Raw genomic sequence first — 14579 nt, 5'->3', positions numbered from 1 at the left:
CACTTAAACGTCTTGGCTCAGTTTTCCTCTTCTGTTAAAGGGGTGTTGGACCAGGTGACCTAAAGGGCCAGGGGCTTTCAGGGGCTCTTCCAGCTCTCTAGCTGTGACCTGAGAAGCCCCTATAAAATTAAGTGGTTGGACTAGATGACCTTGAAGGCTTCTTGTAGGTTTTGAAAGCAATGGAGGGGGGAAGAAAGGGGAAGGAAGGAAGCTTCTCAGGCGCCTCAAAGGCATGAGTTCCTCTGGATGGAAAAGAAATTTCCACATGGGTGCCATTTGTCTGAGGGTCAGGCAGTGGAGAGGATAGGGAAGTGCTGACCTTAAGTTTCTATTTCTTCAGTATTGCTGTGCTCCTCCCTCCTTATTCTTGGAGGGGAAATTCAGAGGCTGAGCTTGGTAAGGAATTAATAATTGGAAATAGGCCTTTTCTTTAAAAGAAGGGCAGCTAGGTGGCACAGTGGATAGAGCACCTTCCCTAGAATCAAGAGGACTCATCTTTCTGAGTTCAAATCTGGTCTCAGACACTTTCTAACTATGTGTTCCTGAGCAAGCCCTTTAACCCTGTCAGTCTCAATTTCCTCATCTGTAAAACAAGCTGGAGACGGAAATGAAAAACTACTCCAGTATCTTTGCCAAGAAAACCTCCAGTGGGGTCACAAGGAGTCAGGCATAAATGAACCACAATATTCTTTTTTTTTCTGATACTCCTACTTTCTGTCTCAGATTCAATACTAAAGTTCCAAGGCATAAAGATAATGAGGATTAAGTGACTTGTTCAGGATCAAACACCTAGGAATTATCTCAGGCGAGATTTGAATTCAGAACTTCCCTGTTCCAGTCCTGGCTCTATCTACTGAGCCACCTCATTACTCTTTTGTTTTTAAAATTTTTTTTAAACCCTTAACTTCTGTGTATTGGCTCCTAGGTGGAAGAGTGGTCAGGGTGGGCAATGGGGGTCAAGTGACTTGTCCAGGGTCACACAGCTGGGAAGTGTTTGAGGCCAAATTTGAACCTAGGACCTCCCATCTCTAGGCCTGACTCTCAATCCACTGAGCAAACCAGCTGCCCCCCCCACCTCATTACTCTTAAGCAAAAATATTCTATAAAAAATTAAGTCAGCCAGGAAGGGTGAGAGGATGGTAAACTTTAGAACAGGAAGAAATATTAGGGGCCCTCTAGTGTAATCCTGGTTCTCTCCTGATTCTCCTCCTGTCTCCCTGACCTCCTCTCAGTTTCTTTTTGTGGGTTCAGCATCCATGAACTGTCTCCTTTGTGTAGGTCTACTTTGGGACTATGCTAGACCCTGTCTTTTTCTCTTTCTTTATATTTCCTGGTGACCTCTTAAGTTCCCATGGTTCAATGATCACCTCTATGCAGAGGACTCCTAGCTGCCACCTGTCTCCCAGGGTCGATTCCCACATTGCCAGCTGCCTCCAGGACTCCTGGACCTGGACGTCTTATAGGCAACATAAACTCAATATGTCTAAAGCAGAACTTTTTCTATCTCTTCCCTGCCCAATATGTTCCTCTTCCCTGCTCCCATGGAAGGCTCCATCTTTCTTCTGTTGACTCAGCTTAGCAACCTCATGGAAATCCTCAATTTGTCCCTTTTACTAGCCATTCTTTCTAACCAATCAGCTGCCAAGTCTTCAACACTCACAGAACCTGACCCCTTCTCCCCACTCACACAGGATCACATCACCTCTTATAACGTAAGAACCTTCTAATTGACTGCCCTCCATCACGTTGGTTCTCTCTCTAATCCATCCTCCACAAAGTGGCCAAAGTGATATTCCCAAACCAAAAGTCCGACCGTATACTCTTCTGCTCAAGAAGCTTCAGCGATTCCCTATTGCTTCCAGGATAAAACACAAACTTCTCCCACATCTTCAGTAGTGAAAGTAAGAAGCATGTTGGGAAGACCTGAGTTCAAATCCAGATTTAGATGCTTCCTAGCTGTGTGACCTGGGCAAATCACTTCACTTATGTTTACCTCAGTTTCCTTATCTGTAAAATGAGGATAATAATAATAGCATCTGCCTCCCAGAGTTATTGGGAAGATTCAATGAGGTAACATTTGGCATATAATAGGCTTTTTTAAAAATAAAAACCCTTACCTTATGTCTTGGAATCAATACTATATATTGGTTTCAAGGCAGAAGAGTGGTAAGGGTTAGGCAATGGGGGTTAAGTGACTTGCCCAGGGTCACACAGCTAAGAAGTGTCTGAGGCCAGGGTTGAACCCAGGACCTTCCGTCTTGAGGCCTGGCTCTCAATCCACTGAGCCACCCAGATGCCCCTGATAGGCTCTTGATAGAGGTGTATTGAATTGATTGGCCCATCTTACAGGCTAGGAAAGAGATGGCAAGAAGCAGTGAGGTGCCCGTCCTAACTGTGTGTCGCTGGCAAGTGATTTCACCCCCATTGCTTGGCCCTTTCTCCTCTTCTTCCTTGGAACCAATACTTAGTATTGGTCAGAAGGTCAGGATCGAAAGAGATGGACAATGACCATGGAAAGGCCTCTGGTTTGGGAGTAAAAGGATTGGGGCTGCGCTGCTTAATAATCGCAGTCACTTAATAATGACAGCTACGTCTAGTGAATGGTTACAGATCTAGAAGCGCTTCTGCTGTCCCTGTAACTTTGGAACTGCACCACGCACGGATACTCATCACAGTGTTGCCAAGAACATGGTGCCCTAGACCTGCTTTGCCATGCCCTCATCTCCCCTGGAGCAGAGCCTAGCGGGTGACAAAGAACTCCGGGTGTCATGTCGGAATTGGCCACCAGGGGGAAGTCTACCCAAAGCATTCGGCCAGATACCCTCTCCAGGCACTGGCAGGCTCCAGCCCAGCCAGCTCTCCTGGTCCTCAGCATTCCTGCTTAGAGCAGGATCTCGAATCTGAAAGTCACTCTTTCTGTTTTTAGCCTCGTGGGGAGTCTTTCTCCCTCTCAGATCTCTTCCTTCCACACCCACAGATTCACGTATTTGGGGTGCTGTAGTCACCCAGTTTCAGGGTAAATGACGTGTTAAAGTCTCCCCATTCATTCTAATAAACGGCATTAAAATCTGAGGACCAGAGTCCTAATTTGGTTAAAATACCTCTTAGGACTTGGATGGGGATGGGGATGTTTAGGGCAGCGAGGTGGCACAGTGGAGAGAGCACTGGCTTTAGAGTCAAGAGGACTCAGCCTCCTGAGTTCAAATTGAGCTGTGTGACCCTGGGCAAGTCATTCTACCCTATTTGCCTCTGCTTTTTCTTCATCTGTCAAATAACTGGAGAAGGAAATGGAGAATCATTCTGTATCTCTGCCAAAAAAGCACACGTGAATAACAACAAGGGATGTGTCCTCCAAAGAAAGAGTCATTGTTAATTATTAATATTAATTAATCAATATATTAATAATTAATACCTACTGATTCAGTCTTGTGGGTTAAAGGAAAGGGGGAAGGTGAAATTCTCCTCCGACATCACAAAAATATCTGCCACTCACTAGTAACAGGATCTAGAAAGGCTGCAGTTCTTCAGCTGATTTTGGGCAAAGCACGGCTCTCAGGAGGTCCAGTGTCCCTGTCGTGTTGCTCTCTGGATTGTTCATCTTCCATCTCCTTCTTTCCCCAACAAGCCTTCTGTCTTCTCTCCAAAATCCAGGATATGAAAGAAGACAAAGAAGGGAAGCCCAGAAGAGCACAGAGTGCAGATAGAGCTTTAATCCTGTCTCGTGAGACCTGCTCTTATCCCACAAAGGAGCACCTCAGCCATAGAGGGGGCCGGAGGTGGGGTGAGGAGTACTCTTCCTGTGCCAGAATCTCAGAACTTGCTGCACCCTTCTTTATCTGTGAACCATTTCCCAGATGATTCATCCTTCAGGGACAAGAGGAGGAGGCAAGCTCTCCTAGGCTACTTCTCATCTGAACCTCATGACGACTAGAGGTACTTCTAGAATTGCCTCAATTGTGAAATGAGGACAACAGTAGCACCTACCTTGCAGAATTGTTGTGAAGATCGAATGAGATTATATTTATAGAAGATGCGGCACACAGTAGGCACTTAATAAATGCTTATTCTCTTTCCCCCACCTTTCTCCTCAGGAGCTGAATAGAGGTTGGCTCATTGGATTTGAACCTGTGTCTTGCTGCTTCCAGGTCCTGGGTTCTTTGGGTTACATCTCCTCTTACTGGAAGGAAAAACTAGATGATCTCTGAGGTCCCACCCAGCTCTGAGATGATATGATTTTAAATATGAACTTTTCATTTTCCGCTACTGGGCTTGTATCATCGTAGAGCAGTGATGGGCAAACTTTTTAAAGAGGGGGCCAAAGGAAAGGAAATGCTCATCTGTCAGTCTGATTCTAAGGCAACTCTTTCAAAGTTTCATTGTATTGTATCCTACTCATTGTATTGGTCAGATTAGGAATAATGTCCAATGGACATTTCAGGGGACCACATCTGGCCCTGGGGCCATAGTTTGCCCATCACTGTCCTAGAGGAACTGGAAGGAATTTTAGTATACATGTATCAGGGACTTATTTATTTCTTGTGTAACCTTAGGCAAGTGACTCTGCCCCTCTTAGCCTCAGTTTCCTCATCTGTAAAATGAGGTTGGACTGAGATCATGAAGCTAGAGATTTAAAGCTGGAAGGGATTGTAGAAACTGAATTTTACAGATGGGGGACCCAAGGCACAGAGAGCTAAAGGAGACTTCTAACTAAGGTCACACTGGTAAGTATCACAATCACAGATAAATAAGTATCCTTGAGCTTTCTCAAGTGAAAGAGTTGGCACCAAATACTAGCAGATTTCTACTGTCTGTTTCCCAAGCTCTCCCTTCCTGTCTTATTCCTATCCCTTCTTCTTAAGGTGGCTCCTGGAGTCAGGAAGAGCTGAGTTCAAGTCTGAACTCAGATACTTTCTGGTGTGTGACCCTGGGCAAGTCACTTAACCTCAGTTAATTCAATAGTAAAATGAGGAGAAGTTGCAGAGATAAGTTTAGACTCAATGTCAAGAAAAACTTCCTAGCACTTAAGAGTCATTGCAAAGAGGAGTGGGTTTCCTTGGGAGGAAATGGGTCTCTCCTCACTGGATGTCTTGTAACAGGGGCTAGATGACTTTCTCTTAGGTTTATGGTAAATGGGACTCTCCTTTGACATGGAGTAGATGAGTTAGCCACCAGGATCCCTTCCAGCTCTGAAATGCCTTGATTCTGAAGACTTGTGCCATAGGCTCTAGATTAGCATCGTTGTAATGAGCAGCAATGATTGGTTTTAGGTGGCAAATCTTGGCATTTCCTGGGCTGTATATTTATTGCCCTCACCTATCATTTCCTCCTGCCTCACTGGCTCCAGCTCCTTTCAGTATAGTGTCCCTATCTTGGTCCTTGCTTCTCTTCTGGAATCTTTCTTCCCCTGCTGAGTTCTTGGGCTCTCTCTGCACTCCCTGCTCCAGGGCCATGGGAAAGGGACATCTGAGATCCTCTGGGGAAAGCACCCTCCTGGTCTCCTTTCTGGGAGGAGTCTTGACCTGGGTCTTCTGGGAATCACATATTTCTCATGCCAGCCCCTCCCCTTTCTTGGAGGAGGTCACACTCTTCATGCCCTGGCCATGCCATCTTCCCCTTTCCATTCACTCCTCTTTTATTCTTCTACCAGAGTCTTGCCTCTTTTGCCCCCTTTAAAGGCCCTTGTGTGCCCTGGTTGGATATATTGATCCAGGCACCAGCCAAAGGGTAAGTGGGGATCCTGGAGGGGAGGACCATCCTAGGAGCAGGGATCTTCCAACCCTCCTTTGGAGAGGCAGCCCCCTCTACTAAGGTCACAGCAGATCTGGAACTACTCCAGGGTCCTGGGGCCCTCCATCCTCCTAAACCAGATTTCTCCATGCTCTGGGAAGGGGAGGGAGGAGATCTAAGGCAGTGGCAGGGGTGGGATGGTAGAATGGGTCCACTTCTGGGAGAAGGAAGGAAGGAGGGATAACACAATGGTCCTCTCTTTTGCCCTGCTTTCCTCTGACTCTGTCTCAGGTTGACCTCGGAGTCCAGGGCTCTTCAGAGTCTCAGGGTCTTCCTCTGCTCCCAAAGACACAATGCCACCCCCCAGCCTCTCCGGGCTGCTCTTCTTCTGCCTGCTGCTCACAGATCAGGTCCTGGGTGAGTCACTCCTGGATAGCGGATACCATGCTCCCTGCCTTCTCACATCCATTGCCAGAAGTCAAACTGAGGAAGCAAATTCCCTTGGGGCCAGTTTGAGTGCCAACATGCTATGATGTGACTGTGCTACCATGAAAAACCACTAGCATTTTTATTACAAGTCACAGACTTACCTGTGTGACCTTAGAGAAGCCCCCTTTAGCTCTCTGTGCCTTTGGTCCCCCATATGTAATATTCAGTCTTTACAATCCCTTCCAGCTTTAAATCTCTTGTCTCATGAATTTAGTCCAACTTCATTTTACAGGAGAAGGAACTAAGGCTAAGAGGAGCAAAGTCATTTGCTTAAGATCACACGAATATTAAATAACTGAGTCAGGATTCACACTCAGATCACAGGATGATAGATTTTAAGGTGAAAGGTCATTTAGCCCAATCTGCATTCTACAGATGGGAACCAAGACCCAAGAGGTGGAGTGAGTTGGATTTGAACTCAGCTCTTCTGATGCCATATGTGGCATTCTCTCTACCCTCACCCCTCTTCCTCTTAGAGCCATAGGATCACACAGACTGAGTTGGAAGGGTCCTTCAAAGGTCCTCATTTTTTTTTTTTTATGAGGAAGCAGAGATTGAGGGAGGATGAGATCTGCTCAAATTCACAGAGGTGCTTAGTAGACTTGAATCTTGACTGTTATAATCATAATTATAATAGCTAATATTTATATAGGGCATACGATGTACTGGGGAACTTAGCTAATTTATAATTTTTATTTATTTTTATAATTGTTATTTCATTTGATTTATAATTGTTATTTCATTTGCTCCTCACAAGAGTCCTGGGAGGTAGGTGATAGTGTTATCCCCAATTTACAGATAAGAAAATTGAGGTAAATAGAGGTGAAGTAACTTGCCCAGAACCACTGGGCTAGAGTCTAGAAAGGATCTGATAGAGAGTACATGAATTCTCTGTGAGATTGTGTGTGTATATACACATCATCTATATTGATCTGTCATTTACAGAATGTACTGCTGTCCCCTTTCTAATCTTATCACATTCTGTTTTGATTTTGGCTGATCCAGAAGCAGTGCTAAGCATGCACAGCTGAAAAGGGCATCATCAGACCTGAGTTTGAATCCTATCTCAGATCCTTACTAACTACACTTATTAGCAAGACTTTTCCTCTTCCTGGATTTTGGGTTCCTCTTCTGTCAGTAAAGGGGAATGAAGGGCAAGGAATAGGAATAAGCATTTAATTACTGTCTATGTTCCAGGAAGGCAGCTAGGTGGCACAGTGGTCTAGAATCAAGAAGACGCTTCGTGAATCCAAATCTGGTCTCAGACACTTACTCATGTGACTCTGGGCAAGTCACTTCAACTCTGTTTGACTCAGTTTCTTCATCAATAAAATGGAGAAGGAAATGACAAATTTCCTGGAGAAGGAAAACAACAAGCCACTCAAGTATCCTTATCAAGAAATCCCCAAATGGGGTCAGAAAGAGTCAGATATAACTGAAATGTCTGAACAATAAAGATTGCAGGAACTATTCTAAATACTTTATAAATATTATATTATTTCATCCTAATATCAACCTGAAGAGGTAGATACTAGTTTTATCCCCATTTTACAGTTGAGAAAATTGAGGCAGAGAGGGGATTCTATGGTTCTAAATAGAACTCTTATGTCCCTTCCAGCTTTAGAACCTCAGATCCTTTTCTGGAGAGAGGAGAGAGTTGTGGGAGAGTTTGGAATTCCTTCTGACATTATTCCTATAGAAGAGCCCTTAGTTTTAATTTTGCTTCTTTCTCTCTGCCCTCAGGCCAGACCACTCAAGGGACCACTGCTCCCCAAATCTCCTGTCCTGAAGGATCCAAGGCCTATGGCTCCCATTGCTATGAAGTATTCCAGGAATCAAAGACCTGGAACTCTGCAGAGGTGCTTGGGTGTAGAATAGGGGCTGGAGGAGGGGATAGGAGTGTTTACTCTTTTATCTCAGGGTTCCTTGGGTCAATGTCATGGCATAAAAATGAGATATAATGCGCATTACCTCCTAAATCTGATCTAGATGTCAACCATGTTCTTTCCCTAGCTTGTATAGATTCTTACTCTACTGTTCCCACCTCCAGCCCCTCTATGTGGCCCTCTCTCTGTCTATAAGGATAGGACCTGCTCAAGTTCCCCCCGGCCTTGTCCTTTCTAACACACCTGGCCATCTCCTCCTCCTTTCCCTTTTATTGTAGATCCTCCTTGGCCAGTGTAGTTCTTCCTCTTCCTCATCCTATCTTCCCTCTTTTCTTCTCCACAGCTGAACTGTCAGCACCGGAGCTCAGGCCATCTCTTGTCCTTGATGACTGAGTCAGAAGCTGCCTTCGTGGCTGCCCTTGTCACCAAGAGCCTTGGAGAGAGGCAGAGTTTCCTCTGGGTTGGCCTTCATGACCCCTCAAAGGTTCCTTTTCTTCTCTCCCCTCCCTACCTTGCACCTTGGGGCTGATAAGAGGTTAGAGGGAAATAGAGGGAAGGAAGAATCCCGGAGGGGACTTAGGTGACGTCCTTGACTGGATCCACCACTGGTCTGTGCATCCATCCCCAGGCTTCTTCTTGGGGTCGTCCCATGCAGAGACCCAGTGCAAGTCGGGGTCTGTTCCTTTTGGCTCACTTGGGAGCAGGGGAATGGAAGGGGGTGGGCGGCCTCCAATGGTTCCCTTCCCTGGAGGTCTTCAGACAGAAACTGGAGAAGTATAAGGACAAGAAGCACTTGGATTCAGATCTGGCCCGTGTGACCTTGGGCAAGTCATATCTCTGAATCTAAGTTTCAAAACTGTGCAAAGGGACTAGGCGCCCTACGGGACATCTCAAGGGCCTTCCAACTGGAAATCGGTGATGATAATAATAGCTAGCATTTTAAGGTTTGCAAAGTGCTTCCTACATCTTAGAACAATTTTGCGATATAAGCGCTACTATCATCCCCATTTTAGAGATGGGAAAACCAAGGCAGACAAAGGTGAAGGGATTTCCCCAGGGTCGCACAGTCTGAAGGGGTCTGAAGCAGGATTCAGATGGGTGCTTTCTAGCTCTGGGCTCAGCCTTCTCTCAAGGTGGCCTCCATTAGGACGCTACTCGTCGGGTCACTTCCGGAGGAGATTCCCATACAGGTGTGGGTTGAAGGCGACGTCCTCTGCGGCCTCTTCTGAAAAGTTTCTGGTCTTCCCTCCTCAGAACCGCCGCTGGCGCTGGAGCGACAACGCTCTGCTCACTTTAAACGCTTGGGAGAGAGGAGCCCCCCGAAAAACCACGCTCCGGTTCTGTGCGAGCCTGTCCCCACACTCGGGTGAGCCAGGAAAAGCCTCTCCCTCTGCTCCTGGCGCCCAGCCCTTCCTTTAGAAAAGGACGCGGGAGGCTGGGAGAGGTTCCCCTCGCCCTCTGGCTCATTTCTTACCCTATTCCCTCCCTTCTCCTCCCTTCCCCTCCCGAATCCTTCCGCGGGGACCAGAGGGTCAAGGCCTCTTTTTTCTCTTGTCTTCAGGGTTCCTAAAGTGGAAGGATCAAAACTGCAGTGATGCGTTTCCCTTTATCTGCAAGTTCTCAGCCTAGAGTGGCTTAAGAGCACAGGAGTGCTGGAGGGACTGGAGGAGGCGGGAGCTGAGGGGGAAGTTACTGTGAAGCTAGGAATGGACGCAGCAGCGCAGGGTTTAGCCTCTGCCCTCCCAAAGAAACCCCCATCCCCTCCCTCCTTCCCTCCTTCTCCTTTTCCCTCCTTTCCCCTCTTTTTCTGGTCCTTCCCTTCCTCTGCCCTCTCCCTTTTCTTCCATTCTTCTCCTTCCTCCCTTTCCTCCATCTCCTCTCCTCTCCCCTCTCTTCTTTTCCTCTTCACTCTCCCCTCCCCACTGTTGCTTCCCCTCCTTCCCCCTCTTCTCTCTGCCACCTTCCCCTTCTCCTCCCAGTTTCCCCTGTGGGCTTCGTGTCTCAGAGCCTGAACCACATCAAAATAAATCTTTGCCTTCTCCAAGGGAATGTCTCCTGTGTCTGTTTTTCTTGAATTCACAGGAAGGAGAGAACTTTGGTGGGTTTTGGGTGGTCAAAAAAGGCTTCAGGGAAAAGGTGGGACTTGCTGAAGCTGGAGTTAGGAAGATCTGAGTTCAAATCCTTCAGAAATTTACAAGCTTAGTAGTCTGTCCTTGGGCAAACCACTTGGCCTTCATTTCCTCATTTGTTAAATGGGGATAATAATAGCATTAGGCCTGGAGTCAGGAACACCTGAGTACAAATATGACCTCAGATACTTATTAGCTAGGAGGCAGCTATGTGTCTCAGTGGACAGAGTACTGGGTCTGAAATCTGGAGATCTGAGTTCCATTCCAGTCCCAGATGCTTGGCCGTGTGACCCTAGACACGTCCCTTAACCCTGCCTGCCTCAGTTTCCTCATATGTAAAATGAGCTGGAGAAGGAAATGACAAACCACTCCAGAATCTGCCAAGACAACCCTATATGGGATCATGAAGAGGAGGAAAGGACTGAATAACAGCAGCTTAATAGCTAGGTGACCTTAGGCAAGTCACTTGACCTCTGTTGATCTCAGCTTCCTCACTTTTAAAATGGGGATAGGAATGCTAGTGATTGATGATGATGATGATGATGAAGACCACGAGGTTCTGTAGGATGAACTAGATGAATACAAGTGGGAAATGCCATGAATAAAGGTGTTGATACAGTAAAGGGCATGTAGCAGGGTGCCAGTGAGAACAGGAAGAACTGACTTTTGTAGAGGGTTCATATCTGGGCTATTTGGATTAAAAGGGAGGAAGCCACAGAATTGGCTCTGCTCTCTAACACAGTGGCATAGCAGATGGAGATCGAGTTTGAAATCAGAGGCTTTGGGTTCAAGTTTCATTTCAGCAACTTGCTGCCTATGTGACCCTGGGCAAGTCACCCAGCCTTTCTGGACCCCCATTTCCTCATCTTTAAAATAAGCAGGTCAGCCAAGATGCTCCATCCTTCTAGCTCTAATTGCTCTCTTAGAGTTAGGAGCTGGGTTCAGATCCAAGTTCTGTCATTCACTACCTATGAGATTTTGGGGAAATCACTTCATCTCTTCTGACCTCCATTTCCTCATCTGGGAAGGGAAGGAGTTGGAGCTTTAAGGTGCCTTCTGGCTGGCCATCTATTAACCTGAGATCAGGAGCTTACTCCCCCATTAAACTATGAACTCCTTGAGAACTTATCTTTCATTTTTCTTTGTATCCCTAGAGCTTTTGTTCTTGGTCAGTGATTTTTACTTGTGCCACCCTATTGGAGGTATTCTTGGCAAAGATCCTGGGATGGTTTGCTATTTTTTTTAACAGATGAGAAAACTAAGGCAATTGAGGTTAAGTGACTTGCTCAGGGTCACACAATCTAGTGAGTGTCCGCCTTGCTACGAGGGTTCCCTTTTGGAGTGATCCAGAATAAATCGAATTTCTCTAATACACAAAAGACAAAAGAGCCAGATATGGCTTGAGAGCCATATGTTGCCGACCCCTGCCTTAAAGCATTCTATGAAGGTTAGTTGAGCCACTCAAAGTCCCTTCTATATGTTATCTTCTGAGTACTAGTCCCAACTCCTCAGGGCTGGTGTGAACACTTGGAGACAGATGCTTGGGGAGCTGCCCTTTTGGGTGAAAGACATTGGAAAAACTGAAGGGGGTCTATAAGAGGTAAGAACAGGGCAAAACATAGATTTCAAGCTCCAAGGGACCTTAGCAGTCACTGAGTTTTATCCTCCTACTTTACAGAGGAAGGAAAAGTGGTCAAAGAGACTTACCCCAGACCTAAGAGACTTGAACCTACATCCTCTGTTTCCAAATCTCTTTCCACTCTGCAGTATACATGAGAATCAGTAGTTTGGGGATATTTCACTGAGATGGGGAGGACCAGTGATGGTCCTCAAGTATTTGTCTTTTGTGTATTAGAGAAATTCGATTTATTCTGGATCACTCCAAAAGGGAACCCTCGTAGCAAGGCGGGACAGGGTTTACAAAGAACTTTAAGAAGACACTTGAAGAGGAGCAGATTCCCCTTGTGTTCAAGGACCAAGACACTGTGAATGTCAGTTAGGTATCTATGGTAGACAAACAAAGACGACTGCGGAGTGGGCCGAAAGGCCAAGACCAAAATAAAGGTCTGCATATGTCGAGCCCAGCTGTTAGTCCTAGACGATGATGGCCATGATGAGAATCGGGCCCTTTGAACTGGGAAGAGACAAGGAGAGAAAGGGCCGAGCGCTCCAGTTCTGAGCATCATTTTTTGTTGCTTCCATGATCAAAATGGAACATTGGAAGTGTATTATTTACAGACTTTGGCCTCGCATTGGCTGTATCGGGAGAGAAAAAGCTTGAATAAAATGAAATAATGAGACCCAGGATAAGGGAGGTTAGTCTTGTGTAGGAAGAGGTTATGGATGCTTGATGTCGCGCAAGAGAAGACTTCATGGTTCATACAGATTTATCCCAGTGAATGTTAGTTCAAAGGCTTTTGTCATTCAGAAAGCCCAACTGGGGATTTCTGGGGGTCCTGGGCTATTAACACGATTGTTAAAATCAGTTAGTGACTAATTTTTTTATGGAGGACATGCCCAGGCAAACCAGGGGAGTGAGATGGGAAATACAAAGGAACAGATGCTCACTCGCTTGTAGATTAGCCCTAGTATAAGGGATGGTTACTGGCATTCTGCAAATCAGTGGTGAATTCATCACCATGGGAGAAAGGGTCGAGTTGTCCTATTTCGGTTAATTATCTTAATGAAGTGAAGTCTTCCCATATGAGTTTGGCTTGAATGAAACTTTGTGGAGAATTGCTTGATAGGAATTAAAGTGGACTATAATGGCTAAAACATTTATTGAGCACTTCCTATGTGCTGGGGGCTGTGGCACAGAAAGCACCTAAATAGTGGTCACTACCGGGATGGCTTATTCATCAGACATCTAATGATGTTTCTCATCATGTGGCAAGGGGTTGAGGGAAAGACAGTTCTTAAAAAAAGATGACTGGTAATAAAAAAGACTTATCTGGAGATCACCGACACTGTGATACTACAGTGGTTTGGAGCATGCCCAAACCACCCAAGACAGAGTTATTTATGTCAAAGACATTTGGGACCTGCTCCTGGGTGACATAAGTAGAGACATTCTGGGTCGGCTTTCCCCGTGGCTGCTGGAGCATCCTCTTTCCATTGGTTGCTCCACTCAAAATTTTGCCCTTGTTTGGTCTCGTCCTACTCTTTTATGATCCCTGGGGTTTTCTTGGTAAGGATACGGAAATGGTTGCCATTTCTTTCTACAATGGATCCTTTTGTCAAGCAATCAGAGGTTAAGTGACTTGCCCAGTGTCTAAGGCTGGATTTGAACTCATCTTCCTGACTCCAGGTCCAGAACTCTATCCCCTGAGCTATGTAGCGACCTCCTACTCAAACTTTAAGAAGCACATCAAGGAGCAGAGTGCCTAGTCTGGTGTTGATAGGCATCATAAAGGTTTGAACTAATAAAGAAAATTGTGTCCCTCGAGTAGCAATATTGGGCAGGGCAGATAGATACCATTCTACTTGGCTATCCCCATAATCATAGTAGAAAAGAGCATCCAGCTTCGGGGTCCCTTCTGCTTCCCTGAAGGCAGAATTCCAAGCTCCTTTGGAGAGGATTGGAGAGGATTCTAGAGGTGTCCCCTGGAGTTGCCTGTCTATATATTTAGAAATTCCAAGGGGATATACATGTCTTGTCTTACACGGATAGTACACATTCAAGCACACACACACACACACACACACACACACACACACACACACACACACACACACACATCTTCAGCTTTGAAGAGTCCAGATTCAAAAAGAGAGAAGATAAGCGTTACTGGGGTGAGAGAGAGGGTGATTTATTCTGATTGGCCAGAGCTCCTAAAAAGAGGGATGGAATACTTCCCAGAGTATTATCACCTAGAAATTGAAATGACTCTATGTATGTCATGATGCCCTGGAGTTATTCTTTTCTGCTTGGCCCCAAATGGAGTTGTAAAGAGGTAAATTTAGATTTAATTGAAAGGAAAAAATAGAGCTATGCAAAAGGGAGATGGGCTGCCCCAGGAGCTAATGGCTCCCTCACTGAAACTCCCCCACCCCCACCCCTTGGAACTATTAAAGCAAAGGCTAAATGACCACCTGTTAGGTACATTATAATGGGTCATTTAGTCAATAAGGATTCATTAAGCATCTACTATGTGCCAGTCACTTTGCCAAGGCGCGAGGATAGAAAAAGAGACAAAAAATAGTTCTTGCCTTCAAGGAGCTTCCAGTTTGATGGAGGAGACAACATGCAAATAAATATCTAAAATAAAACTATATGCAGAGGAAATCATTAAAAACAGAGAGAAAAAACTAGAGTTAAGAGGATTTGGGAAAAATTTTCCTATAAAAT

This window comes from Gracilinanus agilis, chromosome 2 (genome assembly GCF_016433145.1).
Source record: "Gracilinanus agilis isolate LMUSP501 chromosome 2, AgileGrace, whole genome shotgun sequence".
NCBI classification, from domain to species: Eukaryota; Metazoa; Chordata; class Mammalia; order Didelphimorphia; family Didelphidae; genus Gracilinanus; species Gracilinanus agilis.
Note: the sequence above shows the minus strand (reverse complement) of the source record.